The sequence below is a fragment of the Schistocerca nitens genome, chromosome 10, assembly GCF_023898315.1.
Source record: "Schistocerca nitens isolate TAMUIC-IGC-003100 chromosome 10, iqSchNite1.1, whole genome shotgun sequence".
NCBI lineage: Eukaryota > Metazoa > Arthropoda > Insecta > Orthoptera > Acrididae > Schistocerca > Schistocerca nitens.
Window position 1 is genome coordinate 56,070,799 of NC_064623.1, and position 26,338 is coordinate 56,097,136.

At 45.0% G+C, this 26,338-nt stretch overlaps 1 pseudogene; it reads left to right on the top strand.

Moving 5' to 3' along the window:
• The first annotated feature begins 1,380 nt into the window (after positions 1-1,380).
• LOC126210743 (5S ribosomal RNA) lies at positions 1,381-1,499 on the top strand (annotated as a pseudogene).
• The last annotated feature ends 24,839 nt before the right edge of the window (positions 1,500-26,338 follow it).

Sequence of the window (26,338 nt, forward strand, 5' to 3'; positions counted from 1 at the left end):
GCTACAATCTGGAACCGCGCGACCACTACGGTCGCAGGTTCGAATCCTGCCTCGGGCACGGATGTGTGTGATGTCCTTAGGTTAGTTAGGTTTAAGTAGTTCTAAGTTCTAGGGGACTGATGACCTCAGAAGTTAAGTCCCATAGGGCTCAGAGCCATTTGAACTATTTGGAGGCATACAGACTGTTGTTTTTTTCCGTTACGCTATTTGCAAGAGGAACAGGTGAGGAAATGAATACTAGTGGGACAGGTGCCTTCCGCCGTGGAACGTACGGCGGCTTGTGGAGTATCTATGTAGATGTAGATGCAGATGTAAAGGGGATGCCGGCCGCTGTGGCCGGGCGGTTCTAGGCGCTCCAGTCTAGAACCGCGCGACTACTACGGTCGCAGGTTCGAATCCTGCCTCGGGGATGGATGTGTGTTATGTCGTTAGGTTAGTTAGTTTTAAGGAGTTCTAAGTCTAGGGGACTGATGACCTCAGATGTTAAGTCCCATAGTGCTTAGAGCCATTTGTAAAGGGGACGGACAAAAATACGGAAACACAAAAACCAATCGAAAAAAATGCTTCAAATGGCTCTGCGCACTATGCGACTTATCTTCTGAGGTCATCAGTCGCCTAGAACTTAGAACTAATTGAACCTAACTAACCTAAGGACGTCACACAAACCCATACCCGAGGCAGGATTCGAACCTGCGACCGTAGCGGTCGCTCGGTTCCAGACTGTAGCGCCTAGAGCCGCACGGCCACTCCGGCCGGCAAAACCAATCGAAAAACACATTACCTTACCTAATATGGTAAAGGGAAACCGTTCGCAGTCATTACGGAATGGATAAATACATGTTCTATACGGTTTTCAAGGGAATCTTGTACCATTATTCCTGTAAAATACTGGCAAGTTCGGTACTGATGACAGAGTTAGATAGTGATAAAGCAACATTCTCTTCAAAGAGGAACACAAAGGTACAATGATACCGAAATCTGGTGGTTGTAGTGTCCAGGGGAGACGTAACAGTCCACCCTCGTGCTGGCAAAATCAGTGCTGGACAATACGAGTTGTGTGAACAGGGCCCAATCGTCCTGGAACAGGCTGTCACCACTGGGAAACAAGCCTTGTACCACAGTATCGACCAGACCAGCCAAAATTGTGACATAATCGTTGGCAGTAATACGACCCTGCACAGCAGGCAGGGAATACCACGATTTGGCTGTCTAAATCATCACCGGACTTCCTCCCATGTTTTACTCATCGGAAGTAAACTCGACTAGAAATTTCAACAGTGCACAACAGGACTCGTGCGACCAGTGCCCCCCTTCCAGGTTTTCTGGCTTCGGCACTACGTTATCCTGTTACGGAGATTGGCGTCACTAATGAATGGTTATGCCAACGACCTTGCCGCAGTGATAACACCGGTTCCAGTCAGAACACCGAAGTTAAGCGCTGTCGGGCTGGGCTAGCACTTGGATGGGTGACCATCCGGTCTGCCCCGGCGCTGTTGGCAAGCGGAGTGCACTCAGCCCTTGAGAGGCAAACTGAGGAGCTACTTGACTGAGGAGTAGCGGCTCCGGTCTCGTAGACCGACATACGGCGCTGCGCTGACTTCATGACCCTCCATATCGGCATCCAGTGAAGCCTGTGGGCTGATGATGACACGGCGCCGGTCGGTACCCTTTCAAGGCCAGTTCGGTCGGAGTTAGAATAGTTAATGAATGATTTTGATATTCCAGCTCGCTCTGCAGTTTCTTGCTTTCGGTGCTGACAAAGTTAGTAAGTGCGCTATTGAGTTCTGCAGTGACCTTAGCAGCTGTCGTCGTCTTACTTTTCGTCACATTCCACATGAATGGCCGGCCGCAGTGGCCGATCGGTTCTAGGCCCTTAAGTTAGGAACCGCGCGACCGCTATGGTCGCAGGTTCGAATCCTGCCTCGGGCATGGATGTGTGTGATGTCCTTAGGTTAGTTAGGTTTAAGTAGTTCTAAGTTCTAGGGGACTGATGACCTTAGAAGTTAAGTCCCACAGTGCTCAGAGCCATTTTGAACCCAGGGGGTTCGGGATGGCAGCAGGAAAGGCATCCGGCCACCCTCTGCAACTAACACTGCCAAATCTAGATTAGATTAGATTAGCTTAATACTAGTTCCATGGATCATGAATACGATATTTCGTAATGATGTGGAACGAGTCAAATTTTCCAATACATGACATAATTAAGTTAATTTAACAACATACTTAAGTTAATATAACAACTTTTTTATATTTTGTGTTTTTATATGTATTTTTTATTTTTTATTTTTTTAATATTTTTTTGTTTTTGTTTTTTTTCTTAATTTATATCTAAAAATTCCTCTATGGAGTAGAAGGAGTTGTCATTCAGAAATTCTTTTAATTTCTTCTTAAATACTTGTTGGTTATCTGTCAGACTTTTGATACTATTTGGTAAGTGACCAAAGACTTTAGTGCCAGTATAATTCACCCCCTTCTGTGCCAAAGTTAGATTTAATCTTGAATAGTGAAGATCAGCCTTTCTCCTAGTATTGTAGTTATGCACACTGCTATTACTTTTGAATTGGGTTTGGTTGTTAATAACAGATTTCATAAGAGAGTATATATACTGAGAAGCTACTGTGAATATCCCCAGATCCTTAAATAAATGTCTGCAGGATGATCTTGGGAGGACTCCAGCTATTATTCTGATTACACGCTTTTGTGCAATAAATACTTTATTCCTCAGTGATGAATTACCCCAAAATATGATGCCATATGAAAGCAATGAGTGAAAATAGGCGTAGTAAGGTAATTTACTAAGATGTTTATCACCAAAATTTGCAATGACCCTTATTGCATAAGTAGCTGAACTCAAACGTTTCAGCAGAACATCAATGTGTTTCTTCCAATTTAATCTCTCATCAATGGACACACCTAAAAATTTTGAATATTCTACCTTAGCTATATGCTTCTGATTAAGGTCTATATTTATTAATGGCGTCATACCATTCACTGTACAGAACTGTATGTACTGTGTCTTATCAAAATTCAGTGAGAGTCCATTTACAAGGAACCACTTAGTAATTTTCTGAACGATAGTATTGACAATTTCATCAGTTAATTCTTGTTTGTCAGGTGTGATTACTAGTATCATCAGCAAAGAGAACTAACTTTGCCTTTTGATGAATATAGAATGGCAAGTCATTAATATATATTAAGAACAATAAAGGACCCAAGACTGACCCTTGTGGAACCCCATTCTTGATAGTTCCCCAGTTTGAGGAATATGCTGATCTTTGCATGTTATGAGAACTACTTATTTCAACTTTCTGCACTCTTCCAGTTAGGTACGAATTAAACCATTTGTGCACTGTCCCACTCATGCCACAATACTTGAGCTTGTCTAGCAGAATTTCATGATTTACACAATCAAAAGCCTTTGAGAGATCACAAAAAATCCCAATGGGTGGTGTTCGGTTATTCAGATCATTCAAAATTTGATTGGTGAAAGCATATATGGCATTTTCTGTTGAAAAACCTTTCTGGAAACCAAACTGACATTTTGTTAGTACTTCATTTTTACAGATATGTGAAGCTACTCTTGAATACATTACTTTCTCAAAAATTTTGGATAAAGCTGTTAGAAGGGAGATTGGACGGTAATTGTTGACATCAGATCTATCCCCCTTTTTATGCAAAGGTATAACGATAGCATATTTCAGTCTATCAGGGAAAATGCCCTGTTCCAGAGAGCTATTACACAGGTGGCTGAGAATCTTACTTATCTGTTGAGAACAAGCTTTTAGTGCCACCATTTCCATGTGAGTTTTTGCTTTTAAGCAAGTTTATTATTTTCCTAATTTCAGAGGGAGAAGTGGGTGAGATTTCAATTGTATCAAATTGCATAGGTATGGCCTCTTCCATTAACAGCCTAGCATCTTCTAATGAACACCTGGGTCCTACTATATCCACAACATTTAGAAAATGATTATTGAAAATATTTTCAACTTCTGACTTTCTGTTCGTAAAGTTTTCATTCAATTTTATGGTAATACTGTCTTCCTCTGCTCTTGGTTGACCTGTTTCTCTTTTAATAATATTCCAAATTATTTTAATTTTATTATCAGAGTTGCTGATTTCAGACATGATACACATACTCCTGGATTTTTTAATAACTTTTCTTAATACAACACAGTAGTTTTTATAATGTTTGATAGTTTCTTGGTGTCAGATACATTTCCCTTTTCCGGTTACAAGATATTTTTATACCCTTAGTAAGCCATGGTTTGTTACAAGGTTTCTTACGAGTATATTTAACTATTTTCTTGGGGAAGCAGTTTTCAAATGCATTTACAAAAATGTCATGAAATAAATTATATTTTAAATTGGCATCAGGTTCACGGTACACCTCATCCCAGTCTAACTGCTGTAGGCTTTCCCTGAAATTTGCAATTGTTAAATCGTTGACTGAACGTACTACTTTGGAGGACTGTTTAGTATTGCTGAATGGAGCTATGTCATATATTGTAACTAGCTGTGCACCATGATCAGAAAGACCATTCTCAACAGGCTGAGCATTTATCTGGTTAAACTTATCTTGATCTATAAAGAAGTTATCTATCAGTGAGCTGCTATCCTTTACCACCCGAGTAGGAAAATCAATAACGGGTGTCAAACTGAAAGAACCGAGTAATACTTCAAGGTCATTTTTCCTATTACCCTCTTTCAGAGAATCTACACTGAAGTCCCCACAAATAATAATTTGCTTCCCCCTGTCTGACAGATAGCACAACAAGGAGTCCAAATTTTTCAGAAATAGATGACAATTTCCTGATGGGGACCTATATACAGTTACAATTATAAATGTGCCTGTCTTTAATTTAAGCTCACAGGCACATGCCCCCCTTAAATTTCCTGCTATTACCCCAGCCAGTTTCCCCTTCCCTTTCCTGTTGAGATGTAGGCCGTGCCTGGTATAGTCCCACCTAATGAGAGAATCAACAGGAACCACACCAATATGAGCCCCCACACCCGACCCAAGCAGCCGTTCCAACTCCAAATTAACTCTCCCAACAGAAGAGTTCAAATGAGGCCGGTCATGGCGTCTCAGGACAGATACAAATTCAACATTGGTGTGTCTCGATGCCGACGCAATCTTTACCAGGTCACACTCTATACTGCACCCAGGATCTCTGTCGATGCTGTTCCCTGGCCCTCCCACAGTAACCACGGTGTCTTCCCTGGTAAATCCTTTACAGAGTGAACCTAAATCCTCTGTCACCTGATCCAGACTAGCACTTGGTTTGAAAAAATTTGTGACCTGGTATTCTGGTCCTAATTCCTCCTGCAGAAGTTGGCCTACACCTCTGGCATGAGAACTGCCTAACAACAAAACTTTCTTCCTTTTCGATGACTTTCCTACATTCTTTTTCAATTTCCTATTGAAAGTGTTGTGTGCTGTCTACACCTACCTCTGCTTGAGGCTCATCAGTTTTTAACTGAAGCGACAGGTCAAACTTATTTTTGACATTCACCACAAAACTGTCAGACTTAGTTCTAGGCTTGTTCCTTCTGCTACCTGTTGCCACTTCCCATCTCTCTTTGCCCTTCTCCCTCCTTAACCTGTCCAGATCTTCCCTAGACTGATCTAGCTCAGCCTGAAGGGCAGCAATTTCCCCCCCCCCCCCCCCCCCCTGTTCCACCATCTTCCTATCTCTGCTGCAAATCCTACATAACCACTGATGAGCCTGATACACTTTGCCGACACCCACGCCACTGCAGTCCCCCCCAGTTAAAAAAACTACTGCATCCATCACACCAAACCCCGGAACTAACAATTCTACGGCAAGTCAGGCACTTCTCACTCATGGCAAAAATAATACTTTAGCTAGAATAAATCAATTAAATTACCGAAAATCAAAAAAGACGTTACAAGAATTATGCCTATTCACAAATGTATATAAGCAAGTTTCTGATTTAAAATTCCGCTGTTTTTCTGAGATCTGTATTAAAATAATGAAGGTATACGCTATTTATTATATATTTCACTCGATGGAATGAAAAAAAGGACAATTAAACGAGATACTTTAACTTTGATCCTCCAAAAACGTTTCGAGAATTAGGCCTATAAACAAATGTATATAAGCAAGTTTCTGATATAAAAGTTACGCTGTTTTTCTGAAATCTGTATTAAAACAATGAAGTTATACGCTATTTACGGTAGTTTACTTATTTGTTACCGAGAAACTAGTTAAATTACCGTGAAACAAGAAACAAACACGTTTACAAAATTTAAGCCTAAGCGCGACTTCGCGAAGTTACGATCTTTTCGTGTTTTCTGAAAAAATACGCAAAGAAAAGTCAAACCTTTAACGGCAAGACTAAACGATACACTAATGCACGTATTTAATTTGTTGTCGGCGTTAAACTAAATTATATTCCTGTCTAAATCACTTAACTTTCTGGAAATGGTTTCTGGCGTCACTTACTCGGCGGCCATATTGGAACAATTGGAATAACAATTGGAATAACAAGGCCGACCCCGTGTGACGCAGGACAAGGCGCAAAGAAAGAAAGAAATGTATTTATCTTGGTGTCTGACCAGCCCCTGCAAATCAGTGTGCAACAGCTTGCGGTAAACAGGGTGGTAGCACTGGCTAACCTATTTTCGCGGAACTGAAACATGTAAAACTGCCAACTTCCTTTCTGGGTCCGCCTCGACAGCGAACTGAACGTTTGGGTGCATGCTGTTCATACAATGAAGCGCCAAAGAAACTGGTGTACATATTCAAATACAGAGATGTGTAAACAGGCACAATACTGCAATGCCTATAAAAGATAACAAGTGTCTGGCGCACTTGTTAGATCTGTTACTGCTGCTACAATGGGAGGTTATCAAGATTTAAGTGAGTTTGAACGTGGTGCTGTACTCGGCGCACGAGCGGTGGGACACAGCATCTCCGAGATAGCGACAAAGTGGCGAGTTTCCCGAACGACCATTTGACGACTGTGCCGCGAATATCAGGAATCCGCTAAAACATCAGATCTCCGACATCGCTGCGGCCGGAAAAAGATCCTGCAAGAAGGGGACCAACAACGACTGAAGACAATTGTTCAACGTGACACAAGTGCAACCCTTCCTCAAATTGCTGCAGATTTCAATGCTGGGCCATCAAAAACTGTCAGAGTGCGAACCATTCAATCGAACGTAATCGATATGGGCTCTTGGAGCCCCACTCACGTACCTTTCATAACTGCAAGACACAAAGCTTTATGCCTGGCTGGGCCCATCAACACCGACATTGGACTGTTGATGACTGGAAACGTGTTGCCTGGTCGGACGTGTCTCGTTTCAAATTGTATCGAGCGGATGGACGTGTATGGGTATGGAGACAACCTCATGAATCTAGATATGACTCTGACAGGTGACACGTACTTCGCCTATATCGGTCGATCGTCCGCTCCAAGCTGGATTATGGGAGCTTCGTATACTCCTCTGCACGGCCATCCATCTTACGCCGCCTCAACTCCATACAACATCGGGGTTTACGACTTGCGATCGGAGCGTTTTATACTAGTCCCGTCGAGAGTCTTCATGCTGACGCTGGTGAGTTGCCACTCACCTACCGGCGCGATATACTGCTTTGTCGGTATGCCTGTCGGCTACTGGCAATGCCCGACCACCCGTCTTATCGTTCCTTTTTTGATGACTCTCTCGACCGTCAATACGGGTTGTATGTCTCTGCCCTGCTACCCCCTCGAGTTCGCTTTCGTCGCCTCCTTCAACACCTTAATTTTTCACTCCCTGCAACCTTTCGAGTGGGCGAGAGCCACACGCCACCTTGGCTCCAGGCTCAGGTTCGCGTCCACCTTGACCTCTGCTCGCTCCCGAAGGACGTTACCCCCGGTTCAGTCTACCACTCCCGTTTTGTCGAACTTCGTTCGAAGTTCATTAATATGACCTTCATTTATACAGATGGCTCAAAGACCAATGACGGGGTCGGGTGTTCTTTTATTGTCAGGGCACAAAGTTTCAAATACCGGCTCCATGGGCACTGTTCGGTCTTCACAGCTGAGCTCTTTGCCCTCTACCAGGCTGTTCTTTACATCTGCCGCCACCGACATTCTTCATATGTCATCTGCTCAGATTCCCTGAGCGCTATCCAGAGCCTCAAAGATCCGTACCGGGTTCACCCTTTCGTGCACCGGATCCAACGCTCTCTTCGGCAGCTGGTGGACGTCGGTTCTCCGGTTAGCTTTATGTGGGTTCCTGGCCATGTCGGTATCCCTGGGAACGAAGCTGCAGATGCCGCGGCCAAGGCTGCGGTCCTCCAGCCTCGGACAGCTTCTTGTTGTGTCCCTTCGTCAGATCGTAGCAGGGTCATTTGTCGGCGCATTTTATCGCTGTGGCATGCCGATTGGGCTGCACTTACAGACAACAAGCTTCGGGCCTTGAACCCTCTTCCCGTGGCTTGGACGTCCTCCTCACGCCCTTCTCGGCGGGAGGAGGTAGTTTTGGCCCTGGACACTGCCGGTTCAGCCATCGCCATCTGCTGACGGCTGCGCCGGCGCCGTTCTGCCCATGTGGGCAATTGCTGACGGTCCGCCACATTTTAACGTCCTGTCCGGATTTTAACACACTGCGTCTTGATCTTGGCCTGCCGTGTACTCTCGAAGCCATTTTAGCGGATGACCCACGGGCAGCTGCTCGCGTTCTTCATTTTATCAATTTGGCGACCCTCTCTAAGGACATTTGATTATGCTGTTTTCTTTTTTTTTTAATCCTATGCCTGTCAGTCTGTCTTTTATCGTGTTTTCCGTTTCGTTGCTGTTTTAAACTTCACTCGCGGTGCATTCCTAACGTAGTCTGGGCGCTAATGACCGTTGAAGTTGTGCGCCCTAAAAAAAAAAAAAATAAAAAAAAATAAAAAAAAAAAAAGTACCTAAGCATGCTGTCTGATCACCTGTATCCATTCATGTCCATTGTGCATTCCGACGTACATGGGCAGTTCCAGTAGGACAATGTGACGGACCCACAGAGCGGCTCCAGGAACACTCTTCTGGGTTTAAACACTTCCGCTGGCCACCAAATTCCGCAGACGTGAACATTATTGACCCTATCTGTGACGCCTTGAAACATGCTGTTCAGAAGAGGTCTCCGCCACCTCGTACTCTTACCGACTTACGGAGAGCCCAGCAGGATTCATTGTGTCAGTTCCCGCCACCACTACTTCAGGCATTAGCCGAGTCCACGCCATATCGTGTTGCGGCACTCCTGCGTGCTCACGGGAGTCCTACACGATATTAGGCAGCTGTACAGGTTCTTCGGCTCTTCACTGTGCGGTCGATGAAGTAGTCCAGTGCTTCGGCGCTATGCGGTCAGACCATAAATGTGTCAACATACGAGGCGTATCTAAGAAATAATGGCCTGATGCTGCCACAGAGCAAGTACGCATGCGCCAAAGATGGACGACCAATAGCTGTGAAACCTTCCCAGTCGAATGCGACATCTCTGGCGCCTGCAGACTAGTCACTGCAGTCGTGGCCTTCCTTTCTGTCAAATCTGTCGTTTTGTTCTGCCAGAAAAAATAATAAGTGTAGTAGTAATAGGCGAACTTATACTGAAATCTATGTTTTACTTACGGGGCTCCGGAAAGGCTCAAAATCATGAAAAGTTCAATTTTTACTTTTTTGCGTTTTCTGAATCTGCAGACTATTACCTTTTAATAGATATATAATTTATTCAATTCCGAAGACTACAACTATTTTTAAATTTTTTTTTTAAATGTGTTCTACATGGGCATGACCCACTGTGGCGCTGTTAAACTGCTGTCAAATGGTGTTATTATTAACGTCAGGTACATTTTAGTGATGTGAGATAAAGTATGTGCTGTGGCTAACCTGTGATGGTTCAATATATATCGCTGGTGTGATTGTCGATTGTTTCATGTTTATTTACTCTGTCGTTATCTCGAAAATATTCGTAATTAATTCTGTTTCTTGAGTCTCTGTTTTGTTGAAGTATAATAATGAGTAAAAGTAAAGTTATTAGAAATCCTCTGAAGGCTTTTAAGAAAAGGAGAAATGTTGGAAAGCCAGAGGTATGTGTTATTACTGTAAACAATAAAGACGATGAAAATCCCCAACATAGCTTGTGTCCCAAAGGAGAAGACAGTTGGTGTAAATATAACAAAGGATTGCTAACTGGTGAAGTGTACACTCATAAGCATAGTCTGCCTCATGCAATAATGGAGGTGATAAAACCTATTTTCAGAGACTTAGCAGCACCTGAACTGTTGAAAAAGTGTATTCACGGAAAAACTCAAAACCCCAATGAAAGTGTAAATAGTGTTATATGGTCGAGAATCCCCAAGACTGTATTTGTTGGAATAGAAACACTTCACTTTGGTGTGTATGATGCTGTTGCGACTTTCAATGATGGCAACATTGTAAGGTGCAAGGTATTTAGAAATATGGGAATGAAGATAGGTTCTAACATGGTACGAGCGATGCTTGCTTTAGACAAGGAACGCCTTCGGGCTGCAGACAGGGCTGTAAAGAGTCTAGAAATACAAGCAAGAGTAAACAGGAGGAGGAACAAGAGGAAGCTGGAGGAGGAGTTTGCAGAGGATGAAGATAATCCATCCTATGGACCTGGAATGCACTAAAAAGTTAATCCAATCTTTGTCGCTCGATTCCCAAAACTTTTATTTTCTCATACTAATTACATGTTTTCTGAGGATCTTCCAAACATATTTGTTTCAAACTTTCAGTAAATGTTACACAGTACCTTCTGCATAATTTAACACAGCCTTTTTCCAAAAAACTGTATATTTTTGAATATATAAATAAAAAATTGCAAAAAAAGTTGTGAATTTTCATTACAATTGAAAAAAATCATCTTTAATAACTGAACTAAAATTTTGTAAAATCCCTGTGTTAAGTTGTAGCCCATATTCCAATAAATAATCTGTAAAAAGTTCAACTTCCTACCTCAAATACTTTGTGAGAAAAGATGTAATTTATAAGCGTTATTTTAACATTGCAAGTATAGGGCGTTCCGGAGCCCCTTAAAGAAATTTATGCCAAAGACTTTATCACGTACATGAGTTTTGGAGTTCTTCGAGCCTCACCAGTAACAGACGAAACTAAAAAATAGGTAATCTGTTTCGATCAGACCGTCGGTTGAGTATTTGATCGATTGCCGAAACTGTACGGATTGAGAAAGAATGCATAAGACAAATTCTCTGTGACAGACTTAACGTGAGAAAAATGTATGCGAGACTGGTACTAGAGATTCTCAGGAAAGAACAAAAAGAAGCTGTTGTAAATGTTTGTATTGACACTTTAAATACCATTAAAAATGATCCAGATGACCGCGCGGTTTCAGGGGTCATGTCACGGACTGCGTGCCCCCTCCCGCCGGAGGTTCGAGTCCTCCCTCGGGCGTGGGTGTGTGTGTGTTGTTCTTAGCATAAGTTAGTTTAAGTAGTGTGTGAGCCTAGGGACCGACGACCTAAGCAGTTTGGTCCTTTAGGAATTCACACACATTTGAACACATTTTGCACATCCATGAGGACCTAAAATGTGATAATTTCAGCTTGAAGAATCAGATCCTAGAAAAGAAGAACTGGAGCCAACTCTATGCGAAAGGATAAATAAACTAGAAAGTTTATTGTAATCTTCGCTCCGCTTAAATCTTCATAAAAGATTAACGTGGAAAATTGCTGCATGCAGGAAGGAGGAGGAAGATTACAAGATACAAATGAAATATGCGTACAAATGTGTGTGAAATATATTAAATAAAAATGAAACAGCAGAAAAAGCAGGACTGAAAATCTCCTTTGAAAAGACAGAGTACCTAACCAATGTAAAAGAGGCACCGAACAATATGATTACAAAGTATGGCCAGATAAAGAAGGTTTCTAATTTCAAATATTTAGGGGAAATCATCCAGCCCAATGCTTCAGATAAAGAAGGAAATAAAACAAGAACAAGAAAAATGGAAATGGCATTCCAGCTAACAAAGAATGTGTACAACAAGAAGTCAGTATCAATTAACGCAAAAATAAGGCACTACAACACTGTGATTAAGCCAGAGTGTCTGTATGCATCTGAATGTTTAGCAATGAACACTAACAAGGAAATGGAAGCTATAGCAAAAAAGGAGCGAAAAATCATTAGAATAGTACTTGGGCCGAGGTTTGAGAATGGTACTTGGAAGCTTAGAAGTAATAGAGAGGTGTATGACAAAATTGAGAAAGTGGGAGATACTATGAGGAAGAGAAGAGTAAGCTTTTACGCCCATTTGAAAAGAATGAATGATGAAAGGCTGACAAAGAAAATATTCATGTTTTTTGACAAGAACCCCAGAACCCAAATTACCTGGTTCAAAGAAGTCAAAGCAGACTTAGAGGAGATGGGTATAGGAGAAGATGATATAACCAACAGAGACTTAATGAGAGACAAAATTCAACATTTTGAAGGATTTGAAGTGAAGAAGAGAAGAACTGGAGGAACAGTGTGGACAGAAGACCGAAGGGAGCAGCACAGAGAGAGGATGAAGACATATTGGCAGAAGAGAAAAGAGGAGGAGCGCAATAGGAGAAATGGACATTGAAAAATAGTTGTTTAACGCGGTCCCTAGACGGCCAAAATCGGAATTAAAAAAAAACCTGAAATATATGTGACACGTGCTGATAAGTAATTGCTCCTAAACCACTGAGCCGATTTCAGCCAAACGTGGTACACATATGACTTAAATGCAATCGAACAAAGAGTATAATGACTACCCTCCTACCTTGCTGCATAAAAAAACAGAAAGAACAGGCGTACTCCATTTTTCACTCTGTTATCGATCCATCACCTCATGAAAACAATAAATGGTGCATTCCTTATTTAGGAAAAGCCTCGCTGGATGTAGCCAGAAAGCTTAAATCCAGGAACGTAAAAACATCATTTTATGTGCACAACGCAGTTGAACACTTCTTGCCCGATGGTAAAGGCAGCACTCTAGCTTGGTAAACAGTGGAACATATAAAATTGCTTGTAGTTGTGGCGAATTCTATATAGGCCAGTCTGGCAAGGCATTATGCACACGCTATAAGGAAAACCACAGGAGTTGGAAACTTAGTCTGCTTTTGCAGACCACTTGCTTAAAGAAAGCATAACTACGAGGAGACATGCTCGATGATGATGATTGGACTGTGGGGCGCTCAACTGCACGGTTATCAGCACCCGTACAAATTCCCAAACTTTGCTCAGTCCAATCTGGTCACTTGCATGAGTGATGATGAAATGATGAGGACAACACAGACACCCAGTCATCTCGAGGCAGGTGAAAATGCCGATCCCGCCGGGAATCGAACCCGGGACCCCGTGCTCGGGAAGCGAGAACGCTACCGCGAGACCACGAGCTGCGGACGAAATGCTCGAAATGCAAACAAAAATACAAACGGGCGTACACGGTCATCAGTCAGAAGTCTGTGACCACTGACATACTGTGGATATTGACCCGACCAGGTGATAGCAGCGTCACCTATCGAGGAATGACTGCTAGTCAGACACACGCATGGTGCATGTACACTGCTGGCCACTGTAAATGCAACACCCTGAAGGAAGCATCCGAATCGAGTGAAATTTACACCATGAGTTTGCAGCGATGAGATATGCAACTGATTAGAATTTCAGCGCAGACGCACATCACGCGCGCCTGTGGCGCCACCTCATAGCGCCATTTAAGGCTTGGCAATTTCGACGAGTGTACGTTCGGCACGTGTGTTTACCTTGTCGTTGTTTCACAAGACGATCAGTTATGCCTCGTAGACAACAGCGAACATCTTTTGATCAAGTATCCGAGTTCGACAGAGGAAGGATAGTGGCTTACCGAGAATGTGGATTATCATACAGAGAAATCGCTAGTCGTGCTGGACGAAACCAAACAACTGTAATGCGGATATGTAACCGTTGGATGCAGGAGGGTACGACGGACCGACGTGGTCGATCGCATTCACCACGGTGCACCACTGCACGTGCTGATAGGCAAATTGTGCGCATGGCAGTGACGGATCGCTCAGTGACATCCCGAACCATAACACAGCACATTGCGTCTGTAACGCATCATCCAGTGTCTGCGCGTACCATTCGACGCCGTTTACAGCAGAGTGGTCTGTCCGCAAGACGTCCATTGCTTCGTCTACCATTGACGCAGAACCACAGACGTCTCCGTCGCCAATGGTGTGATGACAGACGGATGTGGACGGCAGAATGGAATGACGTTGTCTTTACTGACGAGGCACGCTTCTGTCTGCAGCACCACGATGGTCGGATTCGAGTGTGGAGACACCGTGGAGAGAGGAAGCTGGACAGCTGCATTATGCACCGCCACACTGGTCTTGCACCGGGTATTATGGTATGGGGCGGTATTGGATATTACTCTCGCACGCCTCTAGTACGCATTGCCGGTACTTTAAATAGCCGGCGCTACATATCCGAGGTGCTGGAGCCAGTTGTCCTTCCTTACCTTCAGGGCTCGGCCACAGCCATATTTCAACAGGATAATGCGCGACCACACGTGGCACGCATTGTCCAAAGGTTCTTCGTCAATAACCAGATTGAATTGCTTCCCTGGCCAGCTCGCTCTCCGGATCTTTCGCCGATAGAAAACATGTGGTCCATGGTTGCTCAACGAGTGACCCAGATTACATCCCCAGCTGCTACACCAGATGATCTTTGGCAACGTGTGGAAGCTGCTTGGGCTGCTGTACCCCAGGAACACATCCAACGTCTCTTTGACTCAATGCCGAGACGTGTGGCAGCGGTGATCTCCAACAATGGCGGCTTCTCTGGCTACTGATTCTGGCAGGAACCACATGTCACAGACGTCTGTAAACGTAATCATTTGATACTTGGTCAACATGTTATCTACAAAATAAATCTTGTTGTGGTACCTCTTGTCTTTCTTGGTGTTGCATTTACGGTGGCCAGCAGTGTAGTATCAGTGAGCGTGCTGTCCGTGTGTAGAATGGGGTAGGCGCTCGATCTCTATGAGTTTGACCGAGGGCAGATTGTGGTGGTCCGGAGGCTCTGCACGAGCATTTCGGAAACCGCGCGACTTGTACGATGTTTGAGGAGGGTTGTGGTGAGTTTCTTCAACACGTGGCGAAACCAAGGTGAAACCACGTCCAGACATCATGGGGTTGGGCGGCCACGCCTGATTACAGATGTCGGATGTCGTATGCTGGGCAGACTGGGAAAACAGGACAGGCGGCGAACTGTGCTGGAACTAACGTCAGACTTTAGTGCTGGTTAGAATACAAGTGTGTCTGAACACACAATTCACAGAACACTCCTAAGGATGGACGTCCGCAGCCGACGACCCATGAACGTGCTAATGTGCAAAAATGTTCAAATGTCTGTGAAATCTTATGGGACTTAACTGCTAAGGTCATCAGTCCCTAAGCTCACACACTACTTGATCTAAATGATCCTAAGGACAAACACACACACACACATGCCCGAGGGAGGAGTCGAACCTCCGCCGGGACCAGCTGCACAGTCCGTGACTGCGCCGCCTTAGACCGCACGGCTAATCCCACGCGGCAACGTACTAATGTTAACACGCCGGCCGCTGTGGCCGAGCGTTTCTAGGTACTTCAGTCCCAAACCGCGCTGCTGCTACGGTCGCAGGTTCGAATCCTGCCTCGGGCATGGATGTATGTGATGTCCTTAGGTTGAAACGTCCCCTTTGAACAATTATACAGGACTGTGCTTAAGCTGACACACAATATTTTGTTAGCGCAACGCAGTCTGACTTTCAATAATCCCTACAAAAGAATGGGCCCCTGACTAACATTAAACTATACCTTTCACAAATCACTTACCTCACAAAAATCTTGGTTACTCCCACTACTGCAATACAGCAAGCGCCACTACTGCCAGCTAAATAAAATATTCAAACTACTGAAGGCGCTAACTACTGATAGGCATAGTTAGCAAATGAAAGATTTTGATAGAGAACAACCAATGTATTTACCTCAATAGTCATAATATATATAGCAGTTCATGACAAATTTCAAAACTCCACCATCTCTCTCCCCACATCCACCACTGCTGGCGGCTCACCTCCAACTGCGCAACGCTACGAGCTGTTCACAGCCAGCTGCCTAACACTACAATGGCGAGTATTACAACAATGCAAAGCAGCCACAGACTGCACACAGCACAGCCAGTGATTTTTATACAGAGGTGGCGTTACCAATAAAAAAACCTAAACAGCCTACTTACATAGCCCCCATGCTCTCCACAAAAAATTTTACAAATTGTTTTGGACAGTGGCCAATAATGATTTGATAAAATTTTTTTATAATTACAATAACAAAGATATCAAATGCACACACTTATTCATACAATGTTGGTCAAAAGCTAAAATTTTCTGACAGTCCATAAAGACAGTCCTGGTCATTCATCACAGTAATTACAGTTTCTTTTCACAAAGTCTCATTAGTAAAAGAAATTGCACACAGAAGTAGTGGAGTTCCATGTAGTCTTGAAGAAGTAGTGTTGTCCTTCCAACGGAAAGACAGTGCTGACTCGCGACATGCAGACAGGTAATGGGCCACAACAGAGTAAACCCACAGCAGAGTCAGTCGAAGTTTTGAAGAGTATTGGTAGGTAGGTCACCACAAAGCAGACCACTGTAGTCCTGGTAGAGAGTATGGTATTGGTGGGCCACCAGAGGAGCAGACTCACTGTAGTCCTTGTAGAGACGGCCAGCAGCCATCTGTTGCGACTGCGCAGGTGCACAGCCAGTGATTTTTATACAGAGGTGGCGTTACCAATAAAAAAACCTAAACAGCCTACTTACAAGGTTAGTTAGGTTTAAGTAGTTCTAAGTCCTAGGGGACTGATGACCTCGGATGTTAACTCGCATTGTGCTCAGAGCCATTTGAACCATTTCTGAGCCAATGTTAACACCACGACATAGGCAACTACGACTGAAATGGGCACATCACCATCGGCACTCGACGTTGGTGCAATGGCAGAGGGTTGCATGGTCTGATGAATCCCGGTACCTTCTTCATCACGCCGATGCGAGGGCGAGAATTCGTCGTGTTGTAGGGGCGGGAAGCTGGCGGCGGCACCATTATGCCCTGAGGAACATTCACGCTGAACGGTTTAAGCACGTCGGACGTAAGTAAACTTGCTTTCGACATAACAGAACGGAACGGATTGTTCCGTATTTGGCTGGCTGTTGGCTGTTTCAGGGAAGGAGACCAGACAGCGAGGTCATCGGTCTCATCGGATTAGGGAAGGACGGGGAAGGAAGTCGGCCGTGCCCTTTGAAAGGAACCATCCCGGCATTTGCCTGGAGCGATTTAGGGAAATCACGGAAAACCTAAATCAGGATGGCCGGACGCGGGATTGAACCGTCGTCCTCCCGAATGTTCCGTATTTGCATTCATGCGAAGTGTACAAGGGTGGGGAAAGGGTGAAAACGTTCTGTTGCAATGCATGCAAATAGCGATGTAAGAACTGAAATACGGAACGTCTTCTTAAACTACTACATATGTTCAGAGTGCTACGATATGCTTTACGTCCTTATGGTTCTCAACGCCTCGGTTATTTTCTACTTATTTACACTACTGACCATTAAAATTGCTACACCACGAAGTTGACGTGCTACAGACGCGAAATTTAACCGATTGGAAAAAGGTGCTGTGATATGCAAATGATTAGCTTTTCACAGCATTCACACAAGGTTGGTGCCGGTGGCGACACCTACAACGTGCTGACATGAGGAAAGTTTTCCACCGATTTCTCATACACAAACAGCAGTTGACCGTCGTTGCCTGGTGAAACGTTGTTGTGATGCCTCGTGTAAGGAGGAGAAATGCGTACCATCACGTTTTCGACTTTGATAAAGATCGAATTGTAGCCTATCGCGGTTGCGGTTTATCGTATCGCGACATTGCTGTTCGCGTTGGTCGAGACCCAATGACTGTTAGCAGAATATGGAATCGGTGGGTTCAGGAGGGTAATACGGAACGCCGTGCTGGATCCCAACGGCCTCTTATCACTATCAGTCGAGATGACAGGCATCTTATCCGCATGGCTGTAACGGATCGTGCAGCCACATCTCGATCCCAGAGTCCACCGATGGGGACGTTTGCAAGACAACAACCATCTGCACGAACAGTTCGACGACGTTTGCAGCAGCATGGACTATCAGCTCGGAGACCACGGCTGCGGTTACCCTTGACGCTGCATCACAGACAGGAGCGCCTAAAACGTCATTTTTTCGGATGAATCCATGTTCTGTTTACAGGATCATGTTGGTCGCATCCGTGTTTGGCGACACCGCGGTGAACACACATTGGAAGCGTGTATTCGTCATCGCCATACTGGCGTATCACCCGGCGTGATGGTATGGGGTCCCGTTGGTTACACGTCTTGGTCACCTCTTGTTCGCATTGACAGCACTTTGAACAGTGGACGTTACATTTCAGATGTGTTACGATCCATGCGAAACCCTACATTCAGCAGGATAATGCAGGACCGCATGTTGCAGGTCCTGTACGGGCCTTTCTGGATACAGAAAATGTTCGACTGCTGCCCTGGCTAGCACATTCTCCAGATCTCTCACCAACTGAAAACGTCTGGTCTGGTCAATGGTGGCCGAGCAATTGGCTCATCACAATACCCCAGGCACTACTCTTGATGAAGTGTGGTATCGTGTTGAAGTTGCATGGGCAGCTCTGCACGCCATCCAAGCTCTGTTTGACTCAATGCCCAGGCGTATCAAGGTCGTTATTGCCGCCAGAGGTGGTTGTTCTGGGTACTGATTTCCCAGGATCTATGCACCCAAATTGCGTGAAAATGTAATCACATGTCAGTTCTAGTATAATATATTTGTCCAATGAATACCCGTTTATCATCTTAATTTCTTCTTGGTGTAGCAATTGTAATGGCTAGTAGTGTATTTATTTAATCGTATGGCTAGGGCCCTATGCCGGGCAGGCTGTTCGCCAGGTGCCGGTCTTTCAATTTGACGCCACTTCGGCGACCTGCAGTCGATGAGGATGATAGGATGATGATGAGTACAGCACAACGCCGTCCCTGGGCGGAGGAAATTCCCCGACCCAGCCAGGAATCGAACCCAGGCCCAGTGGGCTACAAGGACGGACAATTTTCTACTACAGTATGGCCACAGAAAGGCGTTATGGAAAGTAGAGCACCGATAAATTGCATTTAGCTTCAGCAGTATCTCTAAATGGGGATCGTGGATTAAATAAGTATGCATGAACGTACAATGTGCCTAACTATTGGGAGACATGCTCGAAATGAAAAAAAAAACGGGCATACACATTGTAAATAGGCTGTTTGGGTTTTTATGTTGGTAACGTCACGTAGCGCTCTGTATGAAAATCACTGACTGTGCTGTGTGCAGTCTGTGACTGTTATTGTTGGAATATTCGCTTGTGTAGTGCTGGGCAGTTGGATGTGAACAGCGCGTAGCCTTGTGCAGTTGAAGGTGAGCCGCCAGCAGTGCTGAATGTGGAGCGAGAGATGTCAGAGTTTTGAGAACGGACGATCTGGACGTGTGTCCGCCAGAAAATGGAAATTTGTAATAATGGATGTCATGAATTGATAGATATATACAGGGTGTTTCAAAAATGAGCGGTATATTTGAAACGGCAATAAAAACTAAACGAGCAGCGATAGAAATACACCGTTTGTTGCAATATGCTTGGGACAACAGTACATTTTCAGGCGGACAAACTTTCGAAATTACAGTAGTTACAATTTTCAACAACAGATGGCGCTGCAAGTGATGTGAAAGATATAGAAGACAACGTAGTCTGTGGATGCGCCATTCTGTACGTCGTCTTCCTGCTGTAAGCGTGTGCTGTTCAGAACGTGCTAGTGTGCTGTGGACAACATGGTTTATTCCTTAGAACAGATGATTTTTCTGGTGTTGGAATTCCACCGCCTAGAACACAGTGTTGTTGCAACAAGACGAAGTTTTCAACGGAGGTTTAATGTAACCAAAGGACCGAAAAGCGATACAATAAAGGATCTGTTTGAAAAATTTCAACGGACTGGGAACGTGACGGATGAACGTGCTGGAAAGGTAGGGCGACCGCGTACGGCAACCACAGAGGGCAACGCGCAGCTAGTGCAGCAGGTGATCCAACAGCGGCCTCGGGTTTCCGTTCGCCGTGTTGCAGCTGCGGTCCAAATGACGCCAACGTCCACGTATCGTCTCATGCGCCAGAGTTTACACCTCTATCCGTACAAAATTCAAACGCGGCAACCCCTCAGCGCCGCTACCATTGCTGCACGAGAGACATTCGCTAACGATATAGTGCACAGGATTGATGACGGCGATATGCATGTGGGCAGCATTTGGTTTACTGACGAAGCTTATTTTTACCTGGACGGATTCGTCAATAAACAGAACTGGCGCATATGGGGAACCGAAAAGCCCCATGTTGCAGTCCCATCGTCCCTGCATCGTCAAAAAGTACTGGTCTGGGCCGCCATTTCTTCCAAAGGAATCATTGGCCCATTTTTCAGATCCGAAACGATTACTGCATCACGCTATCTGGACATTCTTCGTGAATTTGTGGCGGTACGAACTGCCTTAGACGACACTGCGAACACCTCGTGGTTTATGCAAGATGGTGCCCGGCCACATCGCACGGCCGACGTCTTTAATTTCCTGAATGAATATTTCGATGATCGTGTGATTGCTTTGGGCTATCCGAAACATACAGGAGGCGGCGTGGATTGGCCTCCCTATTCGCCAGACATGAACCCCTGTGACTTCTTTCTGTGGGGACACTTGAAAGACCAGGTGTACCGCCAGAATCCAGAAACAATTGAACAGCTGAAGCAGTACATCTCATCTGCATGTGAAGCCATTCCGCCAGACACGTTGTCAAAGGTTTCGGGTAATTTCATTCAGAGACTACGCCATATTATTGCTACGCATGGTGGATATGTGGAAAATATCGTACTATAGAGTTTCCCAGACCGCAGCGCCATCTGTTGTTGACAATTGTAACTACTGAAATTTCGAAAGTTTGTCTGCCTGAAAATGTACTGTTGTCCCAAGCATATTGCAACAAACGGTGTATTTCTATCGCTGCTCGTTTAGTTTGTATTGCCGTTTCAAATATACCGGTCATATTTGAAACACCCTGTATATATGATGACTTTTGACCACTGTTAAGATAAATACATTGTTTGTTCTCTATCAAAATCTTTCATTTGCTAACTATGCCTATCAGTAGTTAGTGCCTTCAGTAGTTAGAATCTTTTATTTAGCTGGTAGTATTGGCGCTCGCAGTATTGCAGTAGTTCGAGGAACGAAGATTTTTGTGAGGTAAGTGATTCATGAAAGGTATAGGTTATTGTTAGTCAGGGGACGTTTCAACAGTGATCAGTCAGAACATTACGACCACCGACCTGCTATGGATATAAGCCCGTGCTTATAATGATGGTACAATTTAACCACCCACTGGTACAAATTAGGAAGCCAGATTCTTAATTTGTACCACTTACAGATGCTTAGTAAATGAAGCGTAGTATCTTTATTTTTCTCAGAATTTCCATTCTTTAAATCGGATGTGAAGAACATCCTGCTGTTGAGGATTTCACTGTTTAAATACACTCTAAGAGTTAAAAAAAAAAAAAAAGTACGACGCACCACGAAGGAATTACAGGAATGGAACCGAAATCGGAAGATGTACTGACAAACAAGAGATTACAATTTCACAAAATTTGATAATTTATTGAGCAGAAAGAGCTTCACAATCTGCCCTAGTCAATAACGCGTTGGTCTATTTCTGGCACTTATGCAAGCACTTATTCGGCTCGTCACTGATTCACGGTGTTGTTGGAGGTCCTCCTGAGGAATACTGTGCCAAATTCTGCCCAACTTGGATGTTAGATGATCAAAATCCCAAGCTGGTTGGAGGTTCCTGCCTATAATGCCCCAAACGTTTTCAATAGGGGAAAGATTCGTGCCTTTTCTGGGCGAAGTAAAGTTTGGCAAGTAGGAATACATGCGGTAGTATCTCTCAGCCTGTGCAGGCTGGCATTATCTTGCTGAAAGAGAAACTCGGGATGTCTCGCCATGAAGGGCAACAAAACGGGGCGTAGAATATCCTAGACGCACCACTTTGCTGCAAGGATGCCGCAGATGACAAGGAAAGAAGTGCTGCTACGAAGAGAAATAACACCCCTGGTTGTCGAGCCATATGGCGGGCGGGAGTCAGGTTGGTATGCCACAGCTGTGGTGGTAGTGGTAAGTTCCTGTGGGACCAAACTGCTGAGGTCATCGCTCCCTAGGCTTACACACTGCTTAATCTAACGTAAACTAAGGACAATACACACCCATGCCCGAGGGAAGATTCGAACCTCCGATGGAGGGCCTCGCGCGAACCGTGGCATGGCGCCTAAGACCACGCGGCTACCCCGCGCGGCTCCACAGCTGTTCGGGGCGTCTCCAGACACATCATTGCTGGTCATTGGGGCTCAATTCGAAGCGGAACTCATCGCTGAAGACAATTCTGCTCCAGTGAATGAGATTCCACGCCGAAGGCGTGTCTGGAGATGCCACACACAGCGTCGGATACCAATCCGACTGTAGCCCTCCTCAAGGCACGACAGAAGTGATGATTTGGGGCGCCATTTCATATCATAGCAGGACTCCTTTGGTTGTTATCCACGGCAACCTTACAGGACAGCAGAACGTCGAAGATATTCTACATTCCGTTTTTTGCCCTTCATGGCAAACCGTCCTGGGGTTACATTTCAGCTAGATACTACCCGCTCTCACACGGCGAGTGTTTCTAGTGCATGTCTCCGTGCTTGCCAAACACTACATCGGCCAGCAAAGTCGCCGTATCTCCCCCTCCAAGTTGAAACATTTAGAGCATTATGTGCAGGACCCTCCAACCCGACCGGGATTTTGACGATTTAACGCGCCAGAGGGAAAGAATTTGGCACGATATTCCTCAGGAGAACAACCAACAACTCTGAAAATAATTGCCAAGCCGTTTTACTGCTTGCGTAAGTGCTAGAGATAACCAATGATAGCCGACCGAGGTGACCGAGAGGTTTTAGGCGCTTCAGTCCGGAACCGCACGACTGCTACGGTCGCAGGTTCGAATCCTGCCTCGGGCATGGATGTGTGTGATGCCCTTAGGTTAGTTAGGTTTAAGTAGATCTAACAAGGGGAGGCCAGGACGTTTGTGATGCGGATTTACTGTAAAACTTCGTACACTCGTAGTACTCCATGAGGACGAGAAAATGTGTAAGCAGTAACCAGTAACGCGTACTTCTCAAGCGTTACTGAGAAAATCGCACGTTATATATATATATATATATATATATATATATATATATATATATATATATATATATATATATATACTCCTGGAAATTGAAATAAGAACACCGTGAATTCATTGTCCCAGGAAGGGGAAACTTTATTGACACATTCCTGGGGTCAGATACATCACATGATCACACTGACAGAACCACAGGCACATAGACACAGGCAACAGAGCATGCACAATGTCGGCACTAGTACAGTGTATATCCACCTTTCGCAGCAATGCAGGCTGCTATTCTCCCATGGAGACGATCGTAGAGATGCTGGATGTAGTCCTGTGGAACGGCTTGCCATGCCATTTCCACCTGGCGCCTCAGTTGGACCAGCGTTCGTGCTGGACGTGCAGACCGCGTGAGACGACGTTTCATCCACCTGCACGATGCCAAACACGCATACGACCATCATTGGCACCAAGGCAGAAGCGACTCTCATCGCTGAAGACGACACGTCTCCATTCGTCCCTCCATTCACGCCTGTCGCGACACCACTGGAGGCGGGCTGCACGATGTTGGGGCGTGAGCGGGAGACGGCCTAACGGTGTGCGGGACCGTAGCCCAGCTTCATGGAGACGGTTGCGAATGGTCCTCGCCGATACCCCAGGAGCAACAGTGTCCCTAATTTGCTGGGAAGTGGCGGTGCGGTCCCCTACGGCACTGCGTACCATCCTACGGTCTTGGCGTGCATCCGTGCGTCGCTGCGGTCCGGTCCCAGGTCGACGGGCACGTGCACCTTCCGCCGACCACTGGCGACAACATCGATGTACTGTGGAGACCTCACGCCCCACGTGTTGAGCAATTCGGCGGTACGTCCACCCGGCCTCCCGCATGCCCACTATACGCCCTCGCTCAAAGTCCGTCAACTGAACATACGGTTCACGTCCACGCTGTCGCGGCATGCTACCAGTGTTAAAGACTGCGATGGAGCTCCGTATGCCACGGCAAACTGGCTGACACTGACGGCGGCGGTGCACAAATGCCGCGCAGCTAGCGCCATTCGACGGCCAACACCGCGGTTCCTGGTGTGTCCGCTGTGCCGTGCGTGTGATCATTGCTTGTACAGCCCTCTCGCAGTGTCCGGAGCAAGTATGGTGGGTCTGACACACCGGTGTCAATGTGTTCTTTTTTCGATTTCCAGGAGTATATATATATATGGAGAAAACGACAGACTGGACACAACTTTCAGGAAGAATCCGAGAGGCCATGAAACTAGCACACGCACCACGCACAACGAAACACCGTTGGTCGAACCACACATGTGACCAAGCTATTGACCAACGAATCAATGCATGGAAAAAAATTAGTAGCCGTAAATCCCAAGAGAATTGGATGAACTTCCTGAAAACACATAAACAATCAAGCAAAATCATTCGCAGTGAAAAACGACAGTATGATAAACGGCGACTGACGGAGATCGAGTCGGACTTCACGAAGAACAGTACAAGTATCTTCTACAGAACGTTCAGAGAAAATATGACTGGCTATCAACCACCCAACTTGTGCTTCAGTAGATCGGATGGAACCCTAGAAACCAATACCAAAAACAAGTACTTTGAAAAACTACTCAACATGGACCCCCCCTATGGAAGAAATGATGACAGAAACGAGCACGTACAATCCAGATAGTGAACCTCCAACTCTAGAAGAAGTACCGCAGAGCACCAGGAGAACACGGCATCATCGCGAAAATCTGGAAGTTACGAGACCCAGAACTCACCAAAGACATCCACAGGATCTTGGCAGACATCTGGAAGACCATGAAAATTCCTGACGACTGGAAAACTGCCCTTATACACCCACTACACAAAAAAGGTGACAAGACTGACCCGAACAACTACAGAGGAATATCCCTACTACCGGTCACATACAAGATCCTCTCTAAAGCTTTACTGAACAGACTGGAGTGCCGGACCGACCACTTGATTCGGAAATATCAAGCGGACTTCCGTAAAGGGCGCACTTGTGCGGAATTAATTTGGAACCTGAAAATGATTTTACAAGACGTTAACTGGAATACTCTCTTTCAAATTCTGAAGGTGGCAGGGGTAAAATACAGGGATCGAAAGGCTATTTACAATTTGTACAGAAACCAGATGGCAGTTATAAGAGTCGAGGGGCATGAAAGAGAAGCAGTGGTTTGGAAAGGAGTGAGACAGGGTTGTAGCCTCTCCCCGATGTTATTCAATCTGTACATTGAGCAAGCAGTAAAGGAAACAAAAGAAAAATTTGGAGTAGGTATTAAAATTCATGGAGAAGAAGTAAAAAGTTTGAGGTTCGCCGATGACATTGTAATTCTGTCAGAGACAGCAAAGGACTTGGAAGAGCAGTTGAACGGAATGGACAGTGTCTTGAAAGGAGGATATAAGATGAACATCAACAAAAGCAAAACGAGGATAATGGAATGTAGTCAAATTAAATCGGGTGATGCTGAGGGGATTAGATTAGGAAATGAGACACTTAAAGTAGTAAAGGAGTTTTGCTATTTAGGGAGCAAAATAACTGATGATGGTCGAAGTAGAGAGGATATAAAATGTAGACTGGCAATGGCAAGGAAAGCGTTTCTGAAGAAGAGAAATTTGTTAACATCGAGTATAGATTTAGGTGTCAGGAAGTCGTTTCAGAAAGTATTTGTATGGAGTGTAGCCATGTATGGAAGTGAAACATGGACGATAACCAGTTTGGACAAGAAGAGAATAGAAACTTTCGAAATGTGGTGCTACAGAAGAATGCTGAAGATAAGGTGGGTAGATCACGTAACTAATGAGGAGGTATTGAATAGGATTGGGGAGAAGAGAAGTTTGTGGCACAACTTGACTAGAAGAAGGGATCGGTTCGTAGGACATGTTTTGAGGCATCAAGGGATCACAAATTTAGCATTGGAGGGCAGCGTGGAGGGTAAAAATCGTAGAGGGAGACCAAGAGATCAATACACTAAGCAGATTCAGAAGGATGTAGGTTG